A 9997-nucleotide genomic window follows, 5' to 3' on the forward strand; every position below is an offset into this window, starting at 1 on the left:
TGCTTTTATTATGCTGCTAATTCCTAAATTACCTTGACAAATTTTTCAAAGGTTTTAGGTGTTAAAGTGAAAAAAAAAAAAAGATGCAAGCCGAAGTGGATCAAAATCAATAACATATTTGATGAAATGTTCCTCAGCTATGCTGAGGATTTAAATAAAATCAGAGCAGTGCAAGCAACAAGAAACACAATTTCTTCTGTAACTGATTAATTGCTATTGTATAGGATTCTGATTCTATGATTTCTAAAAGCTGAATTAAAACTAAGAATTCAATCTCTGAAAAGGGCTAGTCATCCCATTAAATCCTGGTATGTTACTAAAATATATGTACATGATTAAATATTTCGAGTCAATTTAACTACTCATGAGGGAATTCTGTCAAATACTGGGATTTCCCCCAAATTTCTAAGTAATACTAGTATACAAGAGATTAAAAACCTTGAACAAGCGACAAGAAAATGGTGAAAGACATAATGAAGAGAAAGTAAAGAAACACAGAGAAATATCTTAGAAAAATAAAGGAGAATACAATGAATCAAAGAATATGCAAATGAAGAAATATTGACCTTATTCAAAAGCTATTAGACTATTTCAAATTCCACTCAGTGTGGCTTTTTAAAGTCAATTTTTTGCTGAATATTTTTGAGTATTTTCACATTTCATACTGAATATTTCTTAACTTTAATATTTTACTTTATCATTTCATATTTAATTGAAGCTGTTTTCGCTGATATGTGAATATAGTTCTATCTTCTGGAGATGCTAATACATGTGTGGAAAGATTGCCAAGTGGTTAATACAGTTGTGTACAAAGCCAAAGGACCCAGCTTTGATTTACCACATCCACATAAGCTAGATACACCAGGTGGAACATGCATCTGGAGCTCACTTGAAGTGGCTAGAGGTCATGGCATTCCCATTTTTTCTATGTGCCTTTCTCTCCCTCCCTCTCTGTCTCTGTCTCTCTCTCACTTCTCTCTAATAAATAAACAAAAATATTTTTGAAAAAGAATTTGATGCATGCATGGGAATTTCTTGAAGCCAGATGTATGAAGTCAGCCTAGGTAACATAGTGAGACTCCATCTTTTGAAAAACATATTAATGTATAAAAAGTCAAATGCATGATCTTCTCCATTGGTTATTTAAGTTAACTATTTGTCCTGGTATGAAGAGGATAGATTTAAATTTTAATACTGGAGTATAGATACTGACATACATACTGCTGCTAGCAACGACACACAAGACATTTAAAATGCATTGAAATCATGCTAGCTGCTGCCTTCAATTCCATATGTGTAACAGAACTACACATGAGCTCACTGAGAATCGTCGCTACTTCTATTGTGCCTTCCTGTGTTGCACATTCTGAGAGCTTCAAAATTACATTTTCAGATTTTCTTATGTCAAGCATTTAGATTTGATATAGCTCCTCCCATCTATCATATTTTCTGTTCATTATTTGTTCTTGAATTTGGATAAAATGGAAAGAGATGTATGGTATGACACATCTATTTAGATGAAATTTGTCAACAGTAACATTGTCCTACATGGAGTGGCTATTGATATCAGAATATTTCTCTAGTAATAGAACCAGTTATCTGACTGTAGTATAAGACAGTAAATTGGATGTAGGCTCCTATTAAATTTTTAGTCATGGAGCTAAACCCTGGCATACAATTTGGAAGAATAACACTGTTTTTTCAATGATATTTTAAGCATTGATTTTCTGTCAATATTTTTTCCTAATAAGATTGGAAAAAATATTGTGTATATGAAAAATTCTTTAACAAAATGCTAAATGAAATTAGAAAGGGTTAATACATTTAAAACCAAAAAGTCATAAGACTCTTTGGAAACTTTCTAAAGAGAAAAGAAACATTTTAATTTATGTAGCTAATGTGACTAGAAGGAAACCAAAGCATTTGACTTAGGATAAGAAATTGAAGAAGGTAAGGATGCAATGCCCATTATCAGTTCTATGATTGATGTGATATTAAGATAAAGGTGATTCAGGAAAGACAGGCAGATACTAAATATATCTTTTGGCATCATGCTTGATGGTAATCCCATTTGTAATCCCAATATGAAGGAGTCTTGTGAGGAAGAATGGAAAGTATGAGGCCACTTGGAGGCTACAAAGGAAGTTCCTGGCCATCCTGAAATCCCCCAGGCAGACTCTATCTCAAAAAGAAAAGCATAGAGAAATATCTTAATCTATTCTGCCTAAGACTGTTCCAGAATAGAGCTGTGGGAAAAAGTCATAAAATTTTTGAAAGTTTTGTCACATTTGTATTTTCTTGACAATGAGGTTCCCTTGAGTTTCACTTCAATAGAATATTGTGAATGGACATACTAAAAAAATATTGGCTGGAGGGATGGCTTAGCAGTTCAGACGTTTGCCTCAAAGCCAAAAGGACCCAAGTTCAATTCCCCAGGACCCACATTAGCTAGATGCACAAAGGGGCACACATGCCTGGAGTTCGCTTGCAGTGGCTGAAGGCCCTGGCACACCCACTCTCTATCTCTCTCTCTCTTTCTCCCTCTTTCCCTGTCAAATAAACAAATAAATAATAAATAAAATACTTTTTTTTTAGAAAAACTCAATGAGCAATAGACTAGAAAAAAAAAGTAAGAATGTCATTTTTCTGAATGCCTCTTTGTCTCTTTGTCCTGGATGATAATCAAGTGTTCCTGCGCATCAATAACGTTGGACTGTGTAAAGAAGCTGGGGAAAGAGTTACAACGACTGTCTTGAGGGCTGTTAGTCAGCCATGGTGAGAAACAGGGCTGTAACAGGAAACATGAGACGGGAGGCTTAGCTAAGTAAGTTCATTGTTGCATTAGAGATGCTTGGTGGGATTTCATATACAATAGATCTAAAGTGCAATCAGCCTGGAAATCAACTGTAATTTGAAGTAACATGTGGAATATTCAGTTCGTTTGTCAGTGCTGGAGAAAGGACACAGGGTCCTTTGAATGTTATACATGCATCCTACCAATTAGCTACATGACGGCATTCTCCAGGTGGAATATGCTGAGCGTGTCCTTGAAGCAGGGAAACCACTGTTTTTTTTTTTTTTTTTTTTTTTTTTTTAGATATTAGAACTTGATTCTATTCCAAAGTTATCTTGAAAGGGTGTCTCTTATAAAAAGACACCTCGGTCAGGCACTAACCACCTCTCTCCATCCTCACCCCTCCTCCTACACCTCCTGGTTGTTTTTTTTTTTTTTTTTTTTGCGCATATGCATGTTTTAGTTAAATTACTGACAAGGAAGCTACTAGCCTTATGTTTCCACTAATGTTAGGAACAGCACATAGAATTTGTAATGTTAAGCACAACAGCTGATCATACTATAGAGGAGAAGAAAAGGACAAAAAATGATGCCATTAACCATGCAAATGTGTGCCACATCTGTACTGAATTGTCATTTGCATGAATGTGGCGAAGGCGAGCGGCATTACTGTCATTAGAGCAGGGGCTGCTTGTGCTGCTCTGTTGTGCTTGAGGTTGTGTGGGTGTTTCCATTTATAATGCCCCCTTCATTTTAAGGGGTTTATAATTTGGTTGTAATAATCTGTTTTTGGATGAAACATTACTGCAAGTTCACAGAGGGGGAGCAGGTTTTAATTGCAAAATTGGCTCCAAATGGGTACAGCTACATTTCAGCTAGGGACAGACATGTAAGAACAGAAACAAAAATAATGTCTCTCTCTACAATACAAGCCTTTCAGGCTACATTTGCAGAATGTGATGTTTAAGGTAGAAAACTGGCTTTATTTTAGCATTTCATATTTTGTGATTTTACATGGCCTCCAACGGGAGCTTAAAACTGCCAGTGAAGCCAAAGGACCCAGGTTCTATACCCCAGGGCCCACGTTAGTCAGATGCACAAGGTGGTACATGCATCTGGAGCTTGTTTTGCAGTGGCTGGAGTCCCTGGTGCATGCATTGCTTTTTCTCTATCTGCCTCATCCTCTCCTTAAGTAAATAAATTAATTTAATTAAATTAAGAAATAGAGGAGTGTTTTATGATTAGTAAGCAACGGACATAAATACCATATCTAGGCCTGAGGGACAAGAGGTACAAACAGTTATTGAAAAGTGGAGGAAATGTTTGAGAGGCTCTTCTAACAAGAGCTATGACCTTTGGCTGTAAGAAATGACCTTCCTAAGCTAATCAACCAGAGAAGGATAGATACTTACACCATACGTTTGCACTTCCCTTGATGTTCATATGTGATTAAACTTGGCTTGACTTTTACAGTTACTCTGGATGATTTAGGAGAGGCACTGGGTATGGGATAATCCCATAGGGGGAAAAAAAAATATTAGTTGACTAATGCTCACAATGATGACAATGACTGAAACAGAGTAAGACCTTAAAATAGATAAGGGAGGTACTACAAAAGGCATTTTTATAACCAGATCTCTGATTTCTAAGTATCTGAATAGTGTACTTAATTTGAAATAGCTGTCACAGCTCAATGTGAAAGGAAAAGAAATATTTAGATGCGCAGGTGTATCACCATCTAGGATCATGTTCTCCTGAGTGTAAGTTTCTTCCAATATGCTTTCACAAAGCCGAGGGAGGCAGATCGCTTTCTGCTCTGCCTCCCTGTGGTTCCAACAAGTATCATTATCTCTAATCCCAGGCTTGCTGGTCCTGCTGGGCATCCAATAGCTATTAAAGATAGCTTTTTTTGCAGCATTAACTGAAGCCCCCAGTCCAGTGGCAGCATGTGGATATGATGGCATATTTTTAAACCACATTGTTTGAATGACTTGTTAGAATTTACTTAAGGTATTTTGGATGTAAGAGACATTCGTCTTATCAGGGAAATATTCTAGAAACATGTACATTTCTGTTATTTGAGATCCACAGTGATTAAAGGAATATTGTTTTATAAATTTGTATGTAAAATATGTTGTACAATTAGAACTTCTTAATGTCATAATAATAGCATAGGCATTAATGATCCTGATATATTTAAAATTCATAAATAAAGCAAAGCTAAGACAATGTTATAAACCATGGTCAAATTTAATGGCTTATACATACATGAATGGCCACAAAGGATATGTGAAACATGAAGATTCTCAGGGAATGTCTTAAAAATATGCCTAGCACTTAGCGCAAACATATGGGTGTATTGGTCTCCATGACGTAACAGATCCTGTTACACTTTTGCTATACTATGAGGATGTTATTATGATATAGAAATCAAACTCTTGGACATGGAACTTAGACTGTGTGATTTTATTTTTTAATTTAGGAAACATTCACAAATTCAGTGTCATCCTTGAACAGAGGCCATAGTAATCTTCTCTGGGTTGTTCTAAGTTAAGTATTTTGTGCTGTCAAAATGAAAATGAGACTGTGTTTTGGCTTGACTTTGAAAGAGCTGAGAAAATGACCCCACCAACAATTCATTCCACTGTCTAGTTTCCCAATACTGACTGCTTTTAAGACATTGATTTTTTAAATTTTTTTTTTTTGCTTATTTATTTGAGAGTGACAGACACAGAGATAGAAAGAGATAGATAGAGAATGGGCGGTCCAGGGCCTCAAGCCACTGCAAACAAACTCCAGATGTGTGCACCCATTGTGCATCTGGCTAACTTGGGTCCTAGGGGATTGAGCCTCGAACCGGGGTCCTTAGGCTTCACAGGCAAGTGCTTAACGGCTAAGCCATCTCTCCATCACTTATTTTTTTTTATATTTCATCTTTGTCAGATAGTTAATAGGATATTTCAATCCAAATTTGAGAACTCAGTATCAATTGCTTCCATAAGGGACTTGTCAAAATTAAAGGTTCTAATGTAAATGTGTTATAACTTTATAAACTGAATTTAAAAATATATAAAGAAAAAATGTTTACCTAAATACCACCAAGCAATGAGTCAAAATCTCTCTATACCTATGTGCATACACATGTATACACACACACACACACACACACACACACACTTCTGTTAGCAAGCATATTGTCAAACATCTGGATCTGTTACATCATGGAGACCAAAACACCCATATGTTTTCACTAAGTTTTAGTGTTAGGCATATTTTCAAGACATCCCCTGAGTGTCTGAATACTATCAACTCCAAAGAATGGTACATGTATGCTTCATGTGGATTTGTGTGCATGTGTATGCATGTTTGTGTGTGTGTGTGTTTTGAGAGAGGGAGGGAAGAAGAGTAGGAAGGAGGAAAGTATGGAAAGAGAATTAACCACTTTGGGAGAGCAAAGAATATAATGCAGTGTAACATATAACTGCTTGCTGAAGGAATTGAGTAAATTTTTTTACCCTGGATCCTGTCATCCTGACTTTGAATTTAGAGTCACAGAAATGGCTTATCATTGCATCAACTTTACACTGATGAAGCATTCATAGTGTTCATCTTAACTCCATTTTTGCATATATCTCAAGTGTATAATTTGTGTCTTTTCTGTATTTTTGTTCTATTTCATGTGGCACTCTTTAATAAATGTAGATACGCATCATCCTTCCGTCCTTCACAATGTTTGTGTCTGTGTGTGTGCACATGTGCACACGCATGCATGCACACAAGCACGTGTGTGTGTGTGTGTGTGTGTGTGTGTGTGTGTGTGTCTGTGTGTGTGTAGAATCTTACTGGTGAGCTCAGGACTGCTTGGGTCAGCAAAGAAGTCTGTTTTCTTTACTTGTCATTTCCAGTTACTGTGAAAGTACAGCCCTTAAAAATGTATGCTTCATGTGATAAAATGTGGCAAAATTGTATAAAATAATACAATCCCAAGAACCATAGGGGGTGGGAGGGAACAGCCAAAAGAATTACTGGTATTTTCTTCTTTGGTATCCCATATTTATAGCCAGTGCCATCAAGGCACACCAGGGATACATGCGAGGCACGGTTATTTCCTTCAAGTCACTTTTGTTAAAATTACTGCATTTACTACTGATACGCTTATTACTAACCTCCTCTGCGCATACTGCTAAAGTAAGCTCCTGTCCCTACAAGCCTGCACACTTTGAATGGATACGCCTGCTTGTCTCGTACAATGAGGAAGGAGGCTGTTGAGTGCTGCTTCCCGATGTGGCAGTTCCAGCACAGTGGGAATAATAGTAACAGAAACTGTACTCTAAACAGAACCGTCGTTTTTAAATGAAAAGTGCATGGAAACACAAAAGCAGGTTCTGAGCAACATTACCTAACAAAACCACGTCCTAATTTTACCTATATATATATTTTTGAAATTGTACTAATCCATGCTCTGAGGTACATATAATTTTAAGTCAATTATCTATGAAGTAGGAAATAATGTTATCATATATGGCTGAAACAACTGGCATATCCTTTGCCTAATCATGAGGAAAGTAGACTTATTTTCTGTTGCAGGAAGTCTCCTTGTTGAAATGTTAACTTTTTCTTTATTAAAAAAAAATGCTAACCCATTTTTTGTATAAGACAAATCCAGTAATGATGGATTTTATTACTTTTATAAGTCTTTATCTTTCCTACATTTCTGAAGAGCAAGATTTCCAGGTAAAGTATTCTGTATCTTTTTTTTTCTTCTTTATTAGTTTTGTTCATACTCAGTGTGTAAGCAGCCATGTTGGTACCATTGTTATCCTCCTCCCTGTTCTCCCCACTCTGCAGGGACCCTCCTCATTGAGGAACGCGGGTCATGCAAGGTGGGGGCCTCCATCACTTATGGGGAAGAGACAATGACTTTGTGCATAATGTCCCAATTTGTGGCTCTAATAATCTTTCTGCCCCTCATTCAGCAAAATTCCCTGAGCCATGTTGGGTTCGTTTTAGGTCTACTTCAGTGATAAGTTCTTGGGAACCTCTGTGTCTCTGGATATCTGCTAACTCATTTTTTTGTAGTTTCAATTTCACATTTCATAACTTCTACCAGATTCATTGGTGATACATAATTCAATGAAATATGTGCATCCACTTGCAAAGACGAAGAGATCTTTGCTCACACAAAATAAGTAAATTAGTGTACAGAGCTTGTTTCTTTAGACTTAAAGGAGCCTCACTGTCGGTGTGGGGTCTCCCCTGACCCCCACACAAACTGCTGTCCTTCAGTTTTGCAGGTGTCAACTGGGGAGCCACTGTCAGAACCATGGCACAGCATTTTATTTCTGGACAATTACTGGCAAGTTAGACTCAGAATTTCACAGTACAAATTGTGTTCATTCTAGAAACTCATGAAGGCCCAAATTTAAAGACATTGGCATCATTTCATCAGCTCCAAACTTCTAATAGAACTAAATACATTTGACAGTATTTTTCTTTGTAAATTTAGACCTGTGATATCTGTTGAGGATACGTAAACAGTTGGCAAGGAACTCCCTCTTGTGGTCAAACATCCTTAATTAGAAAAAAATAAAAAGATTCATTCTCAACTGATGGTCTGGATTATTAAAACTTTGGTCACTTGTAATCATTAAAATTAACAATACTGGTATAAGTGGTTTTTATGAAACAATTCATTGGAAATTAGAGTTGAATTCTAGAACATATCCTCTTAATTTTTTTCAAAAACATATCTTTGCACTGCTACAAGATTAAATCCTCTGTGAGTTATAATTTCTAAAGGTTCTCATGGTTTAAAATACTATGACATTCTTTTGAAATTATACACACACATGACAGGTGCACATAAGAGAGCCATACAGCATGACAATTTATAAATTAAGTGCTATAAGTATTTCATATCCTCTTTGTTTTTACCTCAGTACTTTTATTTTCAAATTGTTTCTAAAATTGGAAAACTGTTCAATATTTCTACAAGCAGAACAGAAACAATTCCTCTATGAGTTAGACAACAAACTCACAAAGTACATGTGGCAATTGAGTCTATTGTCAGACAGCAATACATGGCAAAATGCAGTCATAAATGGACCAAGCATTTATTATGAATGAGACAAGCTACCAGGCACATGATGAAACTGACAAATTATAATATTTTTCCTAATCATAGATCTTAACAGTGCCTCCAACCACTTCACAAGACTAGTAAGACACAGACACTATCTCTCCTACTCCCTGAGTATGAAATTAATTTCAGTAAGATTAAATAAAAGTGTGTTGTCAAGAAGCCCAAAATTTAAATGATGTCCTGCCAGCACATCAAAGTTTGGTAAGAAGGCTCTGCTCTTGGACAGGTCATTGTTGCCAGTTCAAATATTAGAGATGTAATCTGCACCAACTTATTTTGAAGGTCATTTTCAGTTTAGCAGAGGAGACAATGACTCCAATGTTAGAGTCAGTATTTTAAGGAGGAGAAAGAGAGAGGGAGAGGAGGGCTAAATATTCAAAGAACATTTTCTGTATATGCCCTGTTTCTAACATCCCTGCTTAAAGTGAAAAACTTAGTTAATCATGTGTCAAATGATGCACTTTTTTTTTACATAAGCTAAAAATAAATATACACAAGAGGATAGAATTATCTTTAAAATTTTGTTTGATTTGCTAGCTGCACTCATAGTTAAAGCCTTTTCACTATGTTGTGCTTTGTATCTGAATTATTTTCCGTATTTTATCGTAATCCAAAATTAGGTATGTTGAGAAACCTTGTGTCCCAAAATATGAGTAACTGTTGTAGAGCTAACAACATCATTACAAAGAAGTTGACCCTTTTCTATTCTTATAGGTATGATTGCTTCATTTTTGTGTTAATAATCGGGTTTTTGCGTGTGTGTGTTTGGGGGGGGGTTGACAGGCATAATCTCTATCATATGAATGTACTGTAGTCTGTTTACTAAAGCAAATATAGTTTGAGACATTTAAGTGTATTTCCAACTTTTATAATATAAAGAGAAAATAATATTCACATTGTTGTTAATTTACATATATACATCAGAATAATATATTATTGAATTAGTTATTTATAAGAGGTAATTGACACAATTATTTGATTTGTATGTTTTTAGTTTTATCAAAAAATAGCATATATTTTTATTATAAATAGGGCTTATGGATTAATTCTCAATAAATCAA

The 9997-nt window shown here is 35.7% G+C and overlaps 1 non-coding gene across 1 annotated transcript; it reads right to left on the reverse strand.

The window, feature by feature from the left end:
• Positions 1–5267: 5267 nt before the first annotated feature.
• On the reverse strand, positions 5268–5373 carry LOC123454931. Its single transcript, XR_006633576.1, has one exon. It is a non-coding gene; the product is annotated as a U6 spliceosomal RNA (small nuclear RNA).
• Positions 5374–9997: the final 4624 nt, after the last annotated feature.

Source organism: Jaculus jaculus, chromosome 14, assembly GCF_020740685.1.
Source record: "Jaculus jaculus isolate mJacJac1 chromosome 14, mJacJac1.mat.Y.cur, whole genome shotgun sequence".
NCBI lineage: Eukaryota > Metazoa > Chordata > Mammalia > Rodentia > Dipodidae > Jaculus > Jaculus jaculus.